The following is a 19205-nucleotide window of genomic DNA, read 5'->3' as shown; positions in this document are numbered from 1 at the left end:
AGGCCCAGGCGGTCACCCATCCAAGTACTAACCGGGCCCGATGTTGCTTAACTTCGGTGATCGGACGAGAACCGGTGTATTCAACATGGTATGGCCGTTGGCGTCCTTATACTGTAGCCGCACCACACAAGAAGCGTTCGCCTCTTCTCGCAACACACGCAATCGCCGCTTTCCGTGGCACATTTGACGCAAAGCACGTCCTTCCACCTCGAAGGTGGCGCGGAGTGCGCGCTCGCCTCGGCGTCTCAGAGGCGACTGCCGAACGTGGGTGAGACGCACAACACAGCTGCTCGGTGCACCGCCTGTCATTCGTTTGGTGCGTGTGGCCTCCGACACTCACTGGCGTCGCATCTTGTTCCTGTTATCCGGCGCGGGGCTTGTGCGCGGCCGGCCGGGCGGCGGGGGGACTGCGCGGGGTGTTGCAGTGTCCTGCTGGAGCGACGGAGGCTTTCAAACCTGGCTGACACACGCCGCGCTTCCAGACATTTGCGTAATTTGCGCGGTGCATTGGCGCCATGTCCCCCCCTTCCGTCTCGACTTGTCCCGACTTTGCTCGACTGCCGCTCGGGTCGCGGTCCATATGACAGCACAAGCGCGAGAAACGTCTGCGGGAGGCGGCGAGACGACAAAAGAATAAATTTATGATTACAAATCGAATTTGGAGCTGCACGCCGCAGCAGAACGATAGGCAGGCGCTACCGCATTTCGGAGCATACCGCCCGATTCGTACTGTTTTGTCGTTTTCAAAGGCTTCCTGGCAAACTTGGTTGCCACATTCTCCTTCAAACTGAGTTAATTACTGCAGTTTCGTACCTTACGGCCGTTTAAAATGCCTAAGGAAGTCTCTTTGTCACGACAGAAAGGTGGTATGGAAAGAGGGCTGGCAGGAGTAGCGACTAAAAAGCGAAAAATGAAGACAGCCAGAGCTCCCAGGCGCTCACCCATCTGAGTACTAACGTTGTTGCTTCACTTCTGTGATCGGACGAGAACGGAAGATTTTTTTTTTTTTTTTAATTTACTTTGTGGAATTTAGCACTGCTACAAAACAGTAGGCCCTGACGTATTTCAAAACTCATCTGTCGATTCGTAGTGTGTTGTTATTTCTGAGGCGTTCTAGCACTCTTCTTCCGCGCATTCTTGCTGAAACTGAGTTCATTACTGTAATTTCGTATCTTACGTTTGATACAGTAGTTTAAAATGCTTATGGAAGCATCTTTGTCAACACCTGAAAGTTAGTATGAAAAGAGGGCTGGCAGGTGCAGCGACGTAAAAATGAAAAAATGAGATAGAGCCAACAGCACCCGGTGTTCCCAGGCGGTCACCCATCCAAGTACTAACCGGGCCCGATGTTGCTTAACTTCGGTGATCGGACGAGAACCGGTGTATTCAACATGGTATGGCCGTTGGCGTCCTTATACTGTAGCCGCACCACACAAGAAGCGTTCGCCTCTTCTCGCAACACACGCAATCGCCGCTTTCCGTGGCACATTTGACGCAAAGCACGTCCTTCCACCTCGAAGGTGGCGCGGAAGTGCGCGCTCGCCTCGGCGTCTCAGAGGCGACTGCCGAACGTGGGTGAGACGCACAACACAGCTGCTCGGTGCACCGCCTGTCATTCGTTTGGTGCGTGTGGCCTCCGACACTCACTGGCGTCGCATCTTGTTCCTGTTATCCGGCGCGGGGCTTGTGCGCGGCCGGCCGGGCGGCGGGGGGACTGCGCGGGGTGTTGCAGTGTCCTGCTGGAGCGACGGAGGCTTTCAAACCTGGCTGACACCACGCCGCGCTTCCAGACATTTGCGTAATTTGCGCGGTGCATTGGCGCCATGTCCCCCCCTTCCGTCTCGACTTGTCCCGACTTTGCTCGACTGCCGCTCGCTGCCGCTCGGGTCGCGGTCCATATGACAGCACAAGCGCGAGAAACGTCTGCGGGAGGCGGCGAGACGACAAAAGAATAAATTTATGATTACAAATCGAATTTGGAGCTGCACGCCGCAGCAGAACGATAGGCAGGCGCTACCGCATTTCGGAGCATACCGCCCGATTCGTACTGTTTTGTCGTTTTCAAAGGCTTCCTGGCAAACTTGGTTGCCACATTCTCCTTCAAACTGAGTTAATTACTGCAGTTTCGTACCTTACGGCCGTTTAAAATGCCTAAGGAAGTCTCTTTGTCACGACAGAAAGGTGGTATGGAAAGAGGGCTGGCAGGAGTAGCGACTAAAAAGCGAAAAATGAAGACAGCCAGAGCTCCCAGGCGCTCACCCATCTGAGTACTAACGTTGTTGCTTCACTTCTGTGATCGGACGAGAACGGAAGATTTTTTTTTTTTTTTTTAATTTACTTTGTGGAATTTAGCACTGCTACAAAACAGTAGGCCCTGACGTATTTCAAAACTCATCTGTCGATTCGTAGTGTGTTGTTATTTCTGAGGCGTTCTAGCACTCTTCTTCCGCGCATTCTTGCTGAAACTGAGTTCATTACTGTAATTTCGTATCTTACGTTTGATACAGTAGTTTAAAATGCTTATGGAAGCATCTTTGTCAACACCTGAAAGTTAGTATGAAAAGAGGGCTGGCAGGTGCAGCGACGTAAAAATGAAAAAATGAGATAGAGCCAACAGCACCCGGTGTTCCCAGGCGGTCACCCATCCAAGTACTAACCGGGCCCGATGTTGCTTAACTTCGGTGATCGGACGAGAACCGGTGTATTCAACATGGTATGGCCGTTGGCGTCCTTATACTGTAGCCGCACCACACAAGAAGCGTTCGCCTCTTCTCGCAACACACGCAATCGCCGCTTTCCGTGGCACATTTGACGCAAAGCACGTCCTTCCACCTCGAAGGTGGCGCGGAGTGCGCGCTCGCCTCGGCGTCTCAGAGGCGACTGCCGAACGTGGGTGAGACGCACAACACAGCTGCTCGGTGCACCGCCTGTCATTCGTTTTGGTGCGTGTGGCCTCCGACACTCACTGGCGTCGCATCTTGTTCCTGTTATCCGGCGCGGGGCTTGTGCGCGGCCGGCCGGGCGGCGGGGGGACTGCGCGGGGTGTTGCAGTGTCCTGCTGGAGCGACGGAGGCTTTCAAACCTGGCTGACACACGCCGCGCTTCCAGACATTTGCGTAATTTGCGCGGTGCATTGGCGCCATGTCCCCCCCCTTCCGTCTCGACTTGTCCCGACTTTGCTCGACTGCCGCTCGCTGCCGCTCGGGTCGCGGTCCATATGACAGCACAAGCGCGAGAAACGTCTGCGGGAGGCGGCGAGACGACAAAAGAATAAATTTATGATTACAAATCGAATTTGGAGCTGCACGCCGCAGCAGAACGATAGGCAGGCGCTACCGCATTTCGGAGCATACCGCCCGATTCGTACTGTTTTGTCGTTTTCAAAGGCTTCCTGGCAAACTTGGTTGCCACATTCTCCTTCAAACTGAGTTAATTACTGCAGTTTCGTACCTTACGGCCGTTTAAAATGCCTAAGGAAGTCTCTTTGTCACGACAGAAAGGTGGTATGGAAAGAGGGCTGGCAGGGAGTAGCGACTAAAAAGCGAAAAATGAAGACAGCCAGAGCTCCCAGGCGCTCACCCATCTGAGTACTAACGTTGTTGCTTCACTTCTGTGATCGGACGAGAACGGAAGATTTTTTTTTTTTTTTTTAATTTACTTTGTGGAATTTAGCACTGCTACAAAACAGTAGGCCCTGACGTATTTCAAAACTCATCTGTCGATTCGTAGTGTGTTGTTATTTCTGAGGCGTTCTAGCACTCTTCTTCCGCGCATTCTTGCTGAAACTGAGTTCATTACTGTAATTTCGTATCTTACGTTTGATACAGTAGTTTTAAAATGCTTATGGAAGCATCTTTGTCAACACCTGAAAGTTAGTATGAAAAGAGGGCTGGCAGGTGCAGCGACGTAAAAATGAAAAAATGAGATAGAGCCAACAGCACCCGGTGTTCCCAGGCGGTCACCCATCCAAGTACTAACCGGGCCCGATGTTGCTTAACTTCGGTGATCGGACGAGAACCGGTGTATTCAACATGGTATGGCCGTTGGCGTCCTTATACTGTAGCCGCACCACACAAGAAGCGTTCGCCTCTTCTCGCAACACACGCAATCGCCGCTTTCCGTGGCACATTTGACGCAAAGCACGTCCTTCCACCTCGAAGGTGGCGCGGAGTGCGCGCTCGCCTCGGCGTCCTCAGAGGCGACTGCCGAACGTGGGTGAGACGCACAACACAGCTGCTCGGTGCACCGCCTGTCATTCGTTTGGTGCGTGTGGCCTCCGACACTCACTGGCGTCGCATCTTGTTCCTGTTATCCGGCGCGGGGCTTGTGCGCGGCCGGCCGGGCGGCGGGGGGACTGCGCGGGTGTTGCAGTGTCCTGCTGGAGCGACGGAGGCTTTCAAACCTGGCTGACACACGCCGCGCTTCCAGACATTTGCGTAATTTGCGCGGTGCATTGGCGCCATGTCCCCCCCTTCCGTCTCGACTTGTCCCGACTTTGCTCGACTGCCGCTCGCTGCCGCTCGGGTCGCGGTCCATATGACAGCACAAGCGCGAGAAACGTCTGCGGGAGGCGGCGAGACGACAAAAGAATAAATTTATGATTACAAATCGAATTTGGAGCTGCACGCCGCAGCAGAACGATAGGCAGGCGCTACCGCATTTCGGAGCATACCGCCCGATTCGTACTGTTTTGTCGTTTTCAAAGGCTTCCTGGCAAACTTGGTTGCCACATTCTCCTTCAAACTGAGTTAATTACTGCAGTTTCGTACCTTACGGCCGTTTAAAATGCCTAAGGAAGTCTCTTTGTCACGACAGAAAGGTGGTATGGAAAGAGGGCTGGCAGGAGTAGCGACTAAAAGCGAAAAATGAAGACAGCCAGAGCTCCCAGGCGCTCACCCATCTGAGTACTAACGTTGTTGCTTCACTTCTGTGATCGACGAGAACGGAAGATTTTTTTTTTTTTTTTTAATTTACTTTGTGGAATTTAGCACTGCTACAAAACAGTAGGCCCTGACGTATTTCAAAACTCATCTGTCGATTCGTAGTGTGTTGTTATTTCTGAGGCGTTCTAGCACTCTTCTTCCGCGCATTCTTGCTGAAACTGAGTTCATTACTGTAATTTCGTATCTTACGTTTGATACAGTAGTTTAAAATGCTTATGGAAGCATCTTTGTCAACACCTGAAAGTTAGTATGAAAAGAGGGCTGGCAGGTGCAGCGACGTAAAAATGAAAAAATGAGATAGAGCCAACAGCACCCGGTGTTCCCAGGCGGTCACCCATCCAAGTACTAACCGGGCCCGATGTTGCTTAACTTCGGTGATCGGACGAGAACCGGTGTATTCAACATGGTATGGCCGTTGGCGTCCTTATACTGTAGCCGCACCACACAAGAAGCGTTCGCCTCTTCTCGCAACACACGCAATCGCCGCTTTCCGTGGCACATTTGACGCAAAGCACGTCCTTCCACCTCGAAGGTGGCGCGGAGTGCGCGCTCGCCTCGGCGTCTCAGAGGCGACTGCCGAACGTGGGTGAGACGCACAACACAGCTGCTCGGTGCACCGCCTGTCATTCGTTTGGTGCGTGTGGCCTCCGACACTCACTGGCGTCGCATCTTGTTCCTGTTATCCGGCGCGGGGCTTGTGCGCGGCCGGCCGGGCGGCGGGGGGACTGCGCGGGGTGTTGCAGTGTCCTGCTGGAGCGACGGAGGCTTTCAAACCTGGCTGACACACGCCGCGCTTCCAGACATTTGCGTAATTTGCGCGGTGCATTGGCGCCATGTCCCCCCCTTCCGTCTCGACTTGTCCCGACTTTGCTCGACTGCCGCTCGGGTCGCGGTCCATATGACAGCACAAGCGCGAGAAACGTCTGCGGGAGGCGGCGAGACGACAAAAGAATAAATTTATGATTACAAATCGAATTTGGAGCTGCACGCCGCAGCAGAACGATAGGCAGGCGCTACCGCATTTCGGAGCATACCGCCCGATTCGTACTGTTTTGTCGTTTTCAAAGGCTTCCTGGCAAACTTGGTTGCCACATTCTCCTTCAAACTGAGTTAATTACTGCAGTTTCGTACCTTACGGCCGTTTAAAATGCCTAAGGAAGTCTCTTTGTCACGACAGAAAGGTGGTATGGAAAGAGGGCTGGCAGGAGTAGCGACTAAAAAGCGAAAAATGAAGACAGCCAGAGCTCCCAGGCGCTCACCCATCTGAGTACTAACGTTGTTGCTTCACTTCTGTGATCGGACGAGAACGGAAGATTTTTTTTTTTTTTTTTTAATTTACTTTGTGGAATTTAGCACTGCTACAAAACAGTAGGCCCTGACGTATTTCAAAACTCATCTGTCGATTCGTAGTGTGTTGTTATTTCTGAGGCGTTCTAGCACTCTTCTTCCGCGCATTCTTGCTGAAACTGAGTTCATTACTGTAATTTCGTATCTTACGTTTGATACAGTAGTTTAAAATGCTTATGGAAGCATCTTTGTCAACACCTGAAAGTTAGTATGAAAAGAGGGCTGGCAGGTGCAGCGACGTAAAAATGAAAAAATGAGATAGAGCCAACAGCACCCGGTGTTCCCAGGCGGTCACCCATCCAAGTACTGAACCGGGCCGATGTTGCTTAACTTCGGTGATCGGACGAGAACCGGTGTATTCAACATGGTATGGCCGTTGGCGTCCTTATACTGTAGCCCGCACCACACAAGAAGCGTTCGCCTCTTCTCGCAACACACGCAATCGCCGCTTTCCGTGGCACATTTGACGCAAAGCACGTCCTTCCACCTCGAAGGTGGCGCGGAGTGCGCGCTCGCCTCGGCGTCTCAGAGGCGACTGCCGAACGTGGGTGAGACGCACAACACAGCTGCTCGGTGCACCGCCTGTCATTCGTTTGGTGCGTGTGGCCTCCGACACTCACTGGCGTCGCATCTTGTTCCTGTTATCCGGCGCGGGGCTTGTGCGCGGCCGGCCGGGCGGCGGGGGGACTGCGCGGGGTGTTGCAGTGTCCTGCTGGAGCGACGGAGGCTTTCAAACCTGGCTGACACACGCCGCGCTTCCAGGACATTTGCGTAATTTGCGCGGTGCATTGGCGCCATGTCCCCCCCCTTCCGTCTCGACTTGTCCCGACTTTGCTCGACTGCCGCTCGCTGCCGCTCGGGTCGCGGTCCATATGACAGCACAAGCGCGAGAAACGTCTGCGGGAGGCGGCGAGACGACAAAAGAATAAATTTATGATTACAAATCGAATTTGGAGCTGCACGCCGCAGCAGAACGATAGGCAGGCGCTACCGCATTTCGGAGCATACCGCCCGATTCGTACTGTTTTGTCGTTTTCAAAGGCTTCCTGGCAAACTTGGTTGCCACATTCTCCTTCAAACTGAGTTAATTACTGCAGTTTCGTACCTTACGGCCGTTTAAAATGCCTAAGGAAGTCTCTTTGTCACGACAGAAAGGTGGTATGGAAAGAGGGCTGGCAGGAGTAGCGACTAAAAAGCGAAAAATGAAGACAGCCAGAGCTCCCAGGCGCTCACCCATCTGAGTACTAACGTTGTTGCTTCACTTCTGTGATCGGACGAGAACGGAAGATTTTTTTTTTTTTTTTAATTACTTTGTGGAATTTAGCACTGCTACAAAACAGTAGGCCCTGACGTATTTCAAAACTCATCTGTCGATTCGTAGTGTGTTGTTATTTCTGAGGCGTTCTAGCACTCTTCTTCCGCGCATTCTTGCTGAAACTGAGTTCATTACTGTAATTTCGTATCTTACGTTTGATACAGTAGTTTAAAATGCTTATGGAAGCATCTTTGTCAACACCTGAAAGTTAGTATGAAAAGAGGGCTGGCAGGTGCAGCGACGTAAAAATGAAAAAATGAGATAGAGCCAACAGCACCCGGTGTTCCCAGGCGGTCACCCATCCAAGTACTAACCGGGCCCGATGTTGCTTAACTTCGGTGATCGGACGAGAACCGGTGTATTCAACATGGTATGGCCGTTGGCGTCCTTATACTGTAGCCGCACCACACAAGAAGCGTTCGCCTCTTCTCGCAACACACGCAATCGCCGCTTTCCGTGGCACATTTGACGCAAAGCACGTCCTTCCACCTCGAAGGTGGCGCGGAAGTGCGCGCTCGCCTCGGCGTCTCAGAGGCGACTGCCGAACGTGGGTGAGACGCACAACACAGCTGCTCGGTGCACCGCCTGTCATTCGTTTGGTGCGTGTGGCCTCCGACACTCACTGGCGTCGCATCTTGTTCCTGTTATCCGGCGCGGGGCTTGTGCGCGGCCGGCCGGGCGGCGGGGGGACTGCGCGGGGTGTTGCAGTGTCCTGCTGGAGCGACGGAGGCTTTCAAACCTGGCTGACACACGCCGCGCTTCCAGACATTTGCGTAATTTGCGCGGTGCATTGGCGCCATGTCCCCCCCTTCCGTCTCGACTTGTCCCGACTTTGCTCGACTGCCGCTCGCTGCCGCTCGGGTCGCGGTCCATATGACAGCACAAGCGCGAGAAACGTCTGCGGGAGGCGGCGAGACGACAAAAGAATAAATTTATGATTACAAATCGAATTTGGAGCTGCACGCCGCAGCAGAACGATAGGCAGGCGCTACCGCATTTCGGAGCATACCGCCCGATTCGTACTGTTTTGTCGTTTTCAAAGGCTTCCTGGCAAACTTGGTTGCCACATTCTCCTTCAAACTGAGTTAATTACTGCAGTTTCGTACCTTACGGCCGTTTAAAATGCCTAAGGAAGTCTCTTTGTCACGACAGAAAGGTGGTATGGAAAGAGGGCTGGCAGGAGTAGCGACTAAAAAGCGAAAAATGAAGACAGCCAGAGCTCCCAGGCGCTCACCCATCTGAGTACTAACGTTGTTGCTTCACTTCTGTGATCGGACGAGAACGGAAGATTTTTTTTTTTTTTTTAATTTACTTTGTGGAATTTAGCACTGCTACAAAACAGTAGGCCCTGACGTATTTCAAAACTCATCTGTCGATTCGTAGTGTGTTGTTATTTCTGAGGCGTTCTAGCACTCTTCTTCCGCGCATTCTTGCTGAAACTGAGTTCATTACTGTAATTTCGTATCTTACGTTTGATACAGTAGTTTAAAATGCTTATGGAAGCATCTTTGTCAACACCTGAAAGTTAGTATGAAAAGAGGGCTGGCAGGTGCAGCGACGTAAAAATGAAAAAATGAGATAGAGCCAACAGCACCCGGTGTTCCCAGGCGGTCACCCATCCAAGTACTAACCGGCCCGATGTTGCTTAACTTCGGTGATCGGACGAGAACCGGTGTATTCAACATGGTATGGCCGTTGGCGTCCTTATACTGTAGCCGCACCACACAAGAAGCGTTCGCCTCTTCTCGCAACACACGCAATCGCCGCTTTCCGTGGCACATTTGACGCAAAGCACGTCCTTCCACCTCGAAGGTGGCGCGGAGTGCGCGCTCGCCTCGGCGTCTCAGAGGCGACTGCCGAACGTGGGTGAGACGCACAACACAGCTGCTCGGTGCACCGCCTGTCATTCGTTTGGTGCGTGTGGCCTCCGACACTCACTGGCGTCGCATCTTGTTCCTGTTATCCGGCGCGGGGCTTGTGCGCGGCCGGCCGGGCGGCGGGGGGACTGCGCGGGGTGTTGCAGTGTCCTGCTGGAGCGACGGAGGCTTTCAAACCTGGCTGACACACGCCGCGCTTCCAGACATTTGCGTAATTTGCGCGGTGCATTGGCGCCATGTCCCCCCCTTCCGTCTCGACTTGTCCCGACTTTGCTCGACTGCCGCTCGCTGCCGCTCGGGTCGCGGTCCATATGACAGCACAAGCGCGAGAAACGTCTGCGGGAGGCGGCGAGACGACAAAAGAATAAATTTATGATTACAAATCGAATTTGGAGCTGCACGCCGCAGCAGAACGATAGGCAGGCGCTACCGCATTTCGGAGCATACCGCCCGATTCGTACTGTTTTGTCGTTTTCAAAGGCTTCCTGGCAAACTTGGTTGCCACATTCTCCTTCAAACTGAGTTAATTACTGCAGTTTCGTACCTTACGGCCGGTTTAAAATGCCTAAGGAAGTCTCTTTGTCACGACAGAAAGGTGGTATGGAAAGAGGGCTGGCAGGAGTAGCGACTAAAAGCGAAAAATGAAGACAGCCAGAGCTCCCAGGCGCTCACCCATCTGAGTACTAACGTTGTTGCTTCACTTCTGTGATCGGACGAGAACGGAAGATTTTTTTTTTTTTTTTTAATTTACTTTGTGGAATTTAGCACTGCTACAAAACAGTAGGCCCTGACGTATTTCAAAACTCATCTGTCGATTCGTAGTGTGTTGTTATTTCTGAGGCGTTCTAGCACTCTTCTTCCGCGCATTCTTGCTGAAACTGAGTTCATTACTGTAATTTCGTATCTTACGTTTGATACAGTAGTTTAAAATGCTTATGGAAGCATCTTTGTCAACACCTGAAAGTTAGTATGAAAAGAGGGCTGGCAGGTGCAGCGACGTAAAAATGAAAAAATGAGATAGAGCCAACAGCACCCGGTGTTCCCAGGCGGTCACCCATCCAAGTACTAACCGGGCCCGATGTTGCTTAACTTCGGTGATCGGACGAGAACCGGTGTATTCAACATGGTATGGCCGTTGGCGTCCTTATACTGTAGCCGCACCACACAAGAAGCGTTCGCCTCTTCTCGCAACACACGCAATCGCCGCTTTCCGTGGCACATTTGACGCAAAGCACGTCCTTCCACCTCGAAGGTGGCGCGGAGTGCGCGCTCGCCTCGGCGTCTCAGAGGCGACTGCCGAACGTGGGTGAGACGCACAACACAGCTGCTCGGTGCACCGCCTGTCATTCGTTTGGTGCGTGTGGCCTCCGACACTCACTGGCGTCGCATCTTGTTCCTGTTATCCGGCGCGGGGCTTGTGCGCGGCCGGCCGGGCGGCGGGGGGACTGCGCGGGGTGTTGCAGTGTCCTGCTGGAGCGACGGAGGCTTTCAAACCTGGCTGACACACGCCGCGCTTCCAGACATTTGCGTAATTTGCGCGGTGCATTGGCGCCATGTCCCCCCCTTCCGTCTCGACTTGTCCCGACTTTGCTCGACTGCCGCTCGCTGCCGCTCGGGTCGCGGTCCATATGACAGCACAAGCGCGAGAAACGTCTGCGGGAGGCGGCGAGACGACAAAAGAATAAATTTATGATTACAAATCGAATTTGGAGCTGCACGCCGCAGCAGAACGATAGGCAGGCGCTACCGCATTTCGGAGCATACCGCCCGATTCGTACTGTTTTGTCGTTTTCAAAGGCTTCCTGGCAAACTTGGTTGCCACATTCTCCTTCAAACTGAGTTAATTACTGCAGTTTCGTACCTTACGGCCGTTTAAAATGCCTAAGGAAGTCTCTTTGTCACGACAGAAAGGTGGTATGGAAAGAGGGCTGGCAGGAGTAGCGACTAAAAAGCGAAAAATGAAGACAGCCAGAGCTCCCAGGCGCTCACCCATCTGAGTACTAACGTTGTTGCTTCACTTCTGTGATCGGACGAGAACGGAAGATTTTTTTTTTTTTTTTTTTAATTTACTTTGTGGAATTTAGCACTGCTACAAAACAGTAGGCCCTGACGTATTTCAAAACTCATCTGTCGATTCGTAGTGTGTTGTTATTTCTGAGGCGTTCTAGCACTCTTCTTCCGCGCATTCTTGCTGAAACTGAGTTCATTACTGTAATTTCGTATCTTACGTTTGATACAGTAGTTTAAAATGCTTATGGAAGCATCTTTGTCAACACCTGAAAGTTAGTATGAAAAGAGGGCTGGCAGGTGCAGCGACGTAAAAATGAAAAAATGAGATAGAGCCAACAGCACCCGGTGTTCCCAGGCGGTCACCCATCCAAGTACTAACCGGGCCCGATGTTGCTTAACTTCGGTGATCGGACGAGAACCGGTGTATTCAACATGGTATGGCCGTTGGCGTCCTTATACTGTAGCCGCACCACACAAGAAGCGTTCGCCTCTTCTCGCAACACACGCAATCGCCGCTTTCCGTGGCACATTTGACGCAAAGCACGTCCTTCCACCTCGAAGGTGGCGCGGAGTGCGCGCTCGCCTCGGCGTCTCAGAGGCGACTGCCGAACGTGGGTGAGACGCACAACACAGCTGCTCGGTGCACCGCCTGTCATTCGTTTGGTGCGTGTGGCCTCCGACACTCACTGGCGTCGCATCTTGTTCCTGTTATCCGGCGCGGGGCTTGTGCGCGGCCGGCCGGGCGGCGGGGGGACTGCGCGGGGTGTTGCAGTGTCCTGCTGGAGCGACGGAGGCTTTCAAACCTGGCTGACACACGCCGCGCTTCCAGACATTTGCGTAATTTGCGCGGTGCATTGGCGCCATGTCCCCCCCTTCCGTCTCGACTTGTCCCGACTTTGCTCGACTGCCGCTCGGGTCGCGGTCCATATGACAGCACAAGCGCGAGAAACGTCTGCGGGAGGCGGCGAGACGACAAAAGAATAAATTTATGATTACAAATCGAATTTGGAGCTGCACGCCGCAGCAGAACGATAGGCAGGCGCTACCGCATTTCGGAGCATACCGCCCGATTCGTACTGTTTTGTCGTTTTCAAAGGCTTCCTGGCAAACTTGGTTGCCACATTCTCCTTCAAACTGAGTTAATTACTGCAGTTTCGTACCTTACGGCCGTTTAAAATGCCTAAGGAAGTCTCTTTGTCACGACAGAAAGGTGGTATGGAAAGAGGGCTGGCAGGAGTAGCGACTAAAAAGCGAAAAATGAAGACAGCCAGAGCTCCCAGGCGCTCACCCATCTGAGTACTAACGTTGTTGCTTCACTTCTGTGATCGGACGAGAACGGAAGATTTTTTTTTTTTTTTTTAATTTACTTTGTGGAATTTAGCACTGCTACAAAACAGTAGGCCCTGACGTATTTCAAAACTCATCTGTCGATTCGTAGTGTGTTGTTATTTCTGAGGCGTTCTAGCACTCTTCTTCCGCGCATTCTTGCTGAAACTGAGTTCATTACTGTAATTTCGTATCTTACGTTTGATACAGTAGTTTAAAATGCTTATGGAAGCATCTTTGTCAACACCTGAAAGTTAGTATGAAAAGAGGGCTGGCAGGTGCAGCGACGTAAAAATGAAAAAATGAGATAGAGCCAACAGCACCCGGTGTTCCCAGGCGGTCACCCATCCAAGTACTAACCGGGCCCGATGTTGCTTAACTTCGGTGATCGGACGAGAACCGGTGTATTCAACATGGTATGGCCGTTGGCGTCCTTATACTGTAGCCGCACCACACAAGAAGCGTTCGCCTCTTCTCGCAACACACGCAATCGCCGCTTTCCGTGGCACATTTGACGCAAAGCACGTCCTTCCACCTCGAAGGTGGCGCGGAGTGCGCGCTCGCCTCGGCGTCTCAGAGGCGACTGCCGAACGTGGGTGAGACGCACAACACAGCTGCTCGGTGCACCGCCTGTCATTCGTTTGGTGCGTGTGGCCTCCGACACTCACTGGCGTCGCATCTTGTTCCTGTTATCCGGCGCGGGGCTTGTGCGCGGCCGGCCGGGCGGCGGGGGGACTGCGCGGGGTGTTGCAGTGTCCTGCTGGAGCGACGGAGGCTTTCAAACCTGGCTGACACACGCCGCGCTTCCAGACATTTGCGTAATTTGCGCGGTGCATTGGCGCCATGTCCCCCCCTTCCGTCTCGACTTGTCCCGACTTTGCTCGACTGCGCTCGCTGCCGCTCGGGTCGCGGTCCATATGACAGCACAAGCGCGAGAAACGTCTGCGGGAGGCGGCGAGACGACAAAAGAATAAATTTATGATTACAAATCGAATTTGGAGCTGCACGCCGCAGCAGAACGATAGGCAGGCGCTACCGCATTTCGGAGCATACCGCCCGATTCGTACTGTTTTGTCGTTTTCAAAGGCTTCCTGGCAAACTTGGTTGCCACATTCTCCTTCAAACTGAGTTAATTACTGCAGTTTCGTACCTTACGGCCGTTTAAAATGCCTAAGGAAGTCTCTTTGTCACGACAGAAAGGTGGTATGGAAAGAGGGCTGGCAGGAGTAGCGACTAAAAAGCGAAAAATGAAGACAGCCAGAGCTCCCAGGCGCTCACCCATCTGAGTACTAACGTTGTTGCTTCACTTCTGTGATCGGACGAGAACGGAAGATTTTTTTTTTTTTTTTTAATTTACTTTGTGGAATTTAGCACTGCTACAAAACAGTAGGCCCTGACGTATTTCAAAACTCATCTGTCGATTCGTAGTGTGTTGTTATTTCTGAGGCGTTCTAGCACTCTTCTTCCGCGCATTCTTGCTGAAACTGAGTTCATTACTGTAATTTCGTATCTTACGTTTGATACAGTAGTTTAAAATGCTTATGGAAGCATCTTTGTCAACACCTGAAAGTTAGTATGAAAAGAGGGCTGGCAGGTGCAGCGACGTAAAAATGAAAAAATGAGATAGAGCCAACAGCACCCGGTGTTCCCAGGCGGTCACCCATCCAAGTACTAACCGGGCCCGATGTTGCTTAACTTCGGTGATCGGACGAGAACCGGTGTATTCAACATGGTATGGCCGTTGGCGTCCTTATACTGTAGCCGCACCACACAAGAAGCGTTCGCCTCTTCTCGCAACACACGCAATCGCCGCTTTCCGTGGCACATTTGACGCAAAGCACGTCCTTCCACCTCGAAGGTGGCGCGGAGTGCGCGCTCGCCTCGGCGTCTCAGAGGCGACTGCCGAACGTGGGTGAGACGCACAACACAGCTGCTCGGTGCACCGCCTGTCATTCGTTTGGTGCGTGTGGCCTCCGACACTCACTGGCGTCGCATCTTGTTCCTGTTATCCGGCGCGGGGCTTGTGCGCGGCCGGCCGGGCGGCGGGGGGACTGCGCGGGGTGTTGCAGTGTCCTGCTGGAGCGACGGAGGCTTTCAAACCTGGCTGACACACGCCGCGCTTCCAGACATTTGCGTAATTTGCGCGGTGCATTGGCGCCATGTCCCCCCCTTCCGTCTCGACTTGTCCCGACTTTGCTCGACTGCCGCTCGCTGCCGCTCGGGTCGCGGTCCATATGACAGCACAAGCGCGAGAAACGTCTGCGGGAGGCGGCGAGACGACAAAAGAATAAATTTATGATTACAAATCGAATTTGGAGCTGCACGCCGCAGCAGAACGATAGGCAGGCGCTACCGCATTTCGGAGCATACCGCCCGATTCGTACTGTTTTGTCGTTTTCAAAGGCTTCCTGGCAAACTTGGTTGCCACATTCTCCTTCAAACTGAGTTAATTACTGCAGTTTCGTACCTTACGGCCGTTTAAAATGCCTAAGGAAGTCTCTTTGTCACGACAGAAAGGTGGTATGGAAAGAGGGCTGGCAGGAGTAGCGACTAAAAAGCGAAAAATGAAGACAGCCAGAGCTCCCAGGCGCTCACCCATCTGAGTACTAACGTTGTTGCTTCACTTCTGTGATCGGACGAGAACGGAAGATTTTTTTTTTTTTTTTTAATTTACTTTGTGGAATTTAGCACTGCTACAAAACAGTAGGCCCTGACGTATTTCAAAACTCATCTGTCGATTCGTAGTGTGTTGTTATTTCTGAGGCGTTCTAGCACTCTTCTTCCGCGCATTCTTGCTGAAACTGAGTTCATTACTGTAATTTCGTATCTTACGTTTGATACAGTAGTTTAAAATGCTTATGGAAGCATCTTTGTCAACACCTGAAAGTTAGTATGAAAAGAGGGCTGGCAGGTGCAGCGACGTAAAAATGAAAAAATGAGATAGAGCCAACAGCACCCGGTGTTCCCAGGCGGTCACCCATCCAAGTACTAACCGGGCCCGATGTTGCTTAACTTCGGTGATCGGACGAGAACCGGTGTATTCAACATGGTATGGCCGTTGGCGTCCTTATACTGTAGCCGCACCACACAAGAAGCGTTCGCCTCTTCTCGCAACACACGCAATCGCCGCTTTCCGTGGCACATTTGACGCAAAGCACGTCCTTCCACCTCGAAGGTGGCGCGGAGTGCGCGCTCGCCTCGGCGTCTCAGAGGCGACTGCCGAACGTGGGTGAGACGCACAACACAGCTGCTCGGTGCACCGCCTGTCATTCGTTTGGTGCGTGTGGCCTCCGACACTCACTGGCGTCGCATCTTGTTCCTGTTATCCGGCGCGGGGCTTGTGCGCGGCCGGCCGGGCGGCGGGGGGACTGCGCGGGGTGTTGCAGTGTCCTGCTGGAGCGACGGAGGCTTTCAAACCTGGCTGACACACGCCGCGCTTCCAGACATTTGCGTAATTTGCGCGGTGCATTGGCGCCATGTCCCCCCCTTCCGTCTCGACTTGTCCCGACTTTGCTCGACTGCCGCTCGCTGCCGCTCGGGTCGCGGTCCATATGACAGCACAAGCGCGAGAGAAACGTCTGCGGGAGGCGGCGAGACGACAAAAGAATAAATTTATGATTACAAATCGAATTTGGAGCTGCACGCCGCAGCAGAACGATAGGCAGGCGCTACCGCATTTCGGAGCATACCGCCCGATTCGTACTGTTTTGTCGTTTTCAAAGGCTTCCTGGCAAACTTGGTTGCCACATTCTCCTTCAAACTGAGTTAATTACTGCAGTTTCGTACCTTACGGCCGTTTAAAATGCCTAAGGAAGTCTCTTTGTCACGACAGAAAGGTGGTATGGAAAGAGGGCTGGCAGGAGTAGCGACTAAAAAGCGAAAAATGAAGACAGCCAGAGCTCCCAGGCGCTCACCCATCTGAGTACTAACGTTGTTGCTTCACTTCTGTGATCGGACGAGAACGGAAGATTTTTTTTTTTTTTTTTAATTTACTTTGTGGAATTTAGCACTGCTACAAAACAGTAGGCCCTGACGTATTTCAAAACTCATCTGTCGATTCGTAGTGTGTTGTTATTTCTGAGGCGTTCTAGCACTCTTCTTCCGCGCATTCTTGCTGAAACTGAGTTCATTACTGTAATTTCGTATCTTACGTTTGATACAGTAGTTTAAAATGCTTATGGAAGCATCTTTGTCAACACCTGAAAGTTAGTATGAAAAGAGGGCTGGCAGGTGCAGCGACGTAAAAATGAAAAAATGAGATAGAGCCAACAGCACCCGGTGTTCCCAGGCGGTCACCCATCCAAGTACTAACCGGGCCCGATGTTGCTTAACTTCGGTGATCGGACGAGAACCGGTGTATTCAACATGGTATGGCCGTTGGCGTCCTTATACTGTAGCCGCACCACACAAGAAGCGTTCGCCTCTTCTCGCAACACACGCAATCGCCGCTTTCCGTGGCACATTTGACGCAAAGCACGTCCTTCCACCTCGAAGGTGGCGCGGAGTGCGCGCTCGCCTCGGCGTCTCAGAGGCGACTGCCGAACGTGGGTGAGACGCACAACACAGCTGCTCGGTGCACCGCCTGTCATTCGTTTGGTGCGTGTGGCCTCCGACACTCACTGGCGTCGCATCTTGTTCCTGTTATCCGGCGCGGGGCTTGTGCGCGGCCGGCCGGGCGGCGGGGGGACTGCGCGGGGTGTTGCAGTGTCCTGCTGGAGCGACGGAGGCTTTCAAACCTGGCTGACACACGCCGCGCTTCCAGACATTTGCGTAATTTGCGCGGTGCATTGGCGCCATGTCCCCCCCTTCCGTCTCGACTTGTCCCGACTTTGCTCGACTGCCGCTCGGGTCGCGGTCCATATGACAGCACAAGCGCGAGAAACGTCTGCGGGAGGCGGCGAGACGACAAAAGAATAAATTTATGATTACAAATCGAATTTGGAGCTGCACGCCGCAGCAGAACGATAGGCAGGCGCTACCGCATTTCGGAGCATACCGCCCGATTCGTACTGTTTTGTCGTTTTCAAAGGCTTCCTGGCAAACTTGGTTGCCACATTCTCCTTCAAACTGAGTTAATTACTGCAGTTTCGTACCTTACGGCCGTTTAAAATGCCTAAGGAAGTCTCTTTGTCACGACAGAAAGGTGGTATGGAAAGAGGGCTGGCAGGAGTAGCGACTAAAAAGCGAAAAATGAAGACAGCCAGAGCTCCCAGGCGCTCACCCATCTGAGTACTAACGTTGTTGCTTCACTTCTGTGATCGGACGAGAACGGAAGATTTTTTTTTTTTTTTTTAATTTACTTTGTGGAATTTAGCACTGCTACAAAACAGTAGGCCCTGACGTATTTCAAAACTCATCTGTCGATTCGTAGTGTGTTGTTATTTCTGAGGCGTTCTAGCACTCTTCTTCCGCGCATTCTTGCTGAAACTGAGTTCATTACTGTAATTTCGTATCTTACGTTTGATACAGTAGTTTAAAATGCTTATGGAAGCATCTTTGTCAACACCTGAAAGTTAGTATGAAAAGAGGGCTGGCAGGTGCAGCGACGTAAAAATGAAAAAATGAGATAGAGCCAACAGCACCCGGTGTTCCCAGGCGGTCACCCATCCAAGTACTAACCGGGCCCGATGTTGCTTAACTTCGGTGATCGGACGAGAACCGGTGTATTCAACATGGTATGGCCGTTGGCGTCCTTATACTGTAGCCGCACCACACAAGAAGCGTTCGCCTCTTCTCGCAACACACGCAATCGCCGCTTTCCGTGGCACATTTGACGCAAAGCACGTCCTTCCACCTCGAAGGTGGCGCGGAGTGCGCGCTCGCCTCGGCGTCTCAGAGGCGACTGCCGAACGTGGGTGAGACGCACAACACAGCTGCTCGGTGCACCGCCTGTCATTCGTTTGGTGCGTGTGGCCTCCGACACTCACTGGCGTCGCATCTTGTTCCTGTTATCCGGCGCGGGGCTTGTGCGCGGCCGGCCGGGCGGCGGGGGGACTGCGCGGGGTGTTGCAGTGTCCTGCTGGAGCGACGGAGGCTTTCAAACCTGGCTGACACACGCCGCGCTTCCAGACATTTGCGTAATTTGCGCGGTGCATTGGCGCCATGTCCCCCCCTTCCGTCTCGACTTGTCCCGACTTTGCTCGACTGCCGCTCGCTGCCGCTCGGGTCGCGGTCCATATGACAGCACAAGCGCGAGAAACGTCTGCGGGAGGCGGCGAGACGACAAAAGAATAAATTTATGATTACAAATCGAATTTGGAGCTGCACGCCGCAGCAGAACGATAGGCAGGCGCTACCGCATTTCGGAGCATACCGCCCGATTCGTACTGTTTTGTCGTTTTCAAAGGCTTCCTGGCAAACTTGGTTGCCACATTCTCCTTCAAACTG

At 52.7% G+C, this 19205-nt stretch overlaps 14 non-coding genes and 1 pseudogene across 14 annotated transcripts; all 15 read right to left on the bottom strand.

Annotated features, from left to right (window-relative positions):
* Positions 1–102, bottom strand: LOC126113348 (5S ribosomal RNA; annotated as a pseudogene; the record flags this gene model as incomplete).
* A 1187-nt stretch (positions 103–1289) lies between these two features.
* Positions 1290–1408, bottom strand: LOC126113343 (5S ribosomal RNA). Its single transcript, XR_007524858.1, has one exon. It is a non-coding gene; the product is annotated as a 5S ribosomal RNA (ribosomal RNA).
* A 1200-nt stretch (positions 1409–2608) lies between these two features.
* Positions 2609–2727, bottom strand: LOC126113342 (5S ribosomal RNA). The gene has a single exon (XR_007524857.1). It is a non-coding gene; the product is annotated as a 5S ribosomal RNA (ribosomal RNA).
* Positions 2728–3929: 1202 nt separating this feature from the next.
* Positions 3930–4048, bottom strand: LOC126113341 (5S ribosomal RNA). Its single transcript, XR_007524856.1, has one exon. It is a non-coding gene; the product is annotated as a 5S ribosomal RNA (ribosomal RNA).
* A 1196-nt stretch (positions 4049–5244) lies between these two features.
* LOC126113340 (5S ribosomal RNA) lies at positions 5245–5363 on the bottom strand. Its single transcript, XR_007524855.1, has one exon. It is a non-coding gene; the product is annotated as a 5S ribosomal RNA (ribosomal RNA).
* Positions 5364–6552: 1189 nt separating this feature from the next.
* Positions 6553–6671, bottom strand: LOC126113344 (5S ribosomal RNA). The gene has a single exon (XR_007524859.1). It is a non-coding gene; the product is annotated as a 5S ribosomal RNA (ribosomal RNA).
* A 1199-nt stretch (positions 6672–7870) lies between these two features.
* LOC126113339 (5S ribosomal RNA) lies at positions 7871–7989 on the bottom strand. The gene has a single exon (XR_007524854.1). It is a non-coding gene; the product is annotated as a 5S ribosomal RNA (ribosomal RNA).
* A 1198-nt stretch (positions 7990–9187) lies between these two features.
* LOC126113347 (5S ribosomal RNA) lies at positions 9188–9305 on the bottom strand. Its single transcript, XR_007524861.1, has one exon. It is a non-coding gene; the product is annotated as a 5S ribosomal RNA (ribosomal RNA).
* Positions 9306–10503: 1198 nt separating this feature from the next.
* On the bottom strand, positions 10504–10622 carry LOC126113338 (5S ribosomal RNA). The gene has a single exon (XR_007524853.1). It is a non-coding gene; the product is annotated as a 5S ribosomal RNA (ribosomal RNA).
* A 1200-nt stretch (positions 10623–11822) lies between these two features.
* Positions 11823–11941, bottom strand: LOC126113337 (5S ribosomal RNA). The gene has a single exon (XR_007524852.1). It is a non-coding gene; the product is annotated as a 5S ribosomal RNA (ribosomal RNA).
* A 1188-nt stretch (positions 11942–13129) lies between these two features.
* Positions 13130–13248, bottom strand: LOC126113336 (5S ribosomal RNA). The gene has a single exon (XR_007524851.1). It is a non-coding gene; the product is annotated as a 5S ribosomal RNA (ribosomal RNA).
* A 1197-nt stretch (positions 13249–14445) lies between these two features.
* On the bottom strand, positions 14446–14564 carry LOC126113334 (5S ribosomal RNA). Its single transcript, XR_007524850.1, has one exon. It is a non-coding gene; the product is annotated as a 5S ribosomal RNA (ribosomal RNA).
* A 1198-nt stretch (positions 14565–15762) lies between these two features.
* Positions 15763–15881, bottom strand: LOC126113332 (5S ribosomal RNA). The gene has a single exon (XR_007524848.1). It is a non-coding gene; the product is annotated as a 5S ribosomal RNA (ribosomal RNA).
* A 1200-nt stretch (positions 15882–17081) lies between these two features.
* Positions 17082–17200, bottom strand: LOC126113331 (5S ribosomal RNA). Its single transcript, XR_007524847.1, has one exon. It is a non-coding gene; the product is annotated as a 5S ribosomal RNA (ribosomal RNA).
* Positions 17201–18388: 1188 nt separating this feature from the next.
* Positions 18389–18507, bottom strand: LOC126113330 (5S ribosomal RNA). The gene has a single exon (XR_007524846.1). It is a non-coding gene; the product is annotated as a 5S ribosomal RNA (ribosomal RNA).
* Between the last annotated feature and the right edge of the window lie 698 nt (positions 18508–19205).

Source organism: Schistocerca cancellata, unplaced genomic scaffold, assembly GCF_023864275.1.
Source record: "Schistocerca cancellata isolate TAMUIC-IGC-003103 unplaced genomic scaffold, iqSchCanc2.1 HiC_scaffold_251, whole genome shotgun sequence".
Taxonomy (NCBI): domain Eukaryota; kingdom Metazoa; phylum Arthropoda; class Insecta; order Orthoptera; family Acrididae; genus Schistocerca; species Schistocerca cancellata.
The sequence above is the reverse complement of the archived record's forward strand: the minus strand, read 5'-3'. Positions and strand labels throughout refer to the sequence as shown.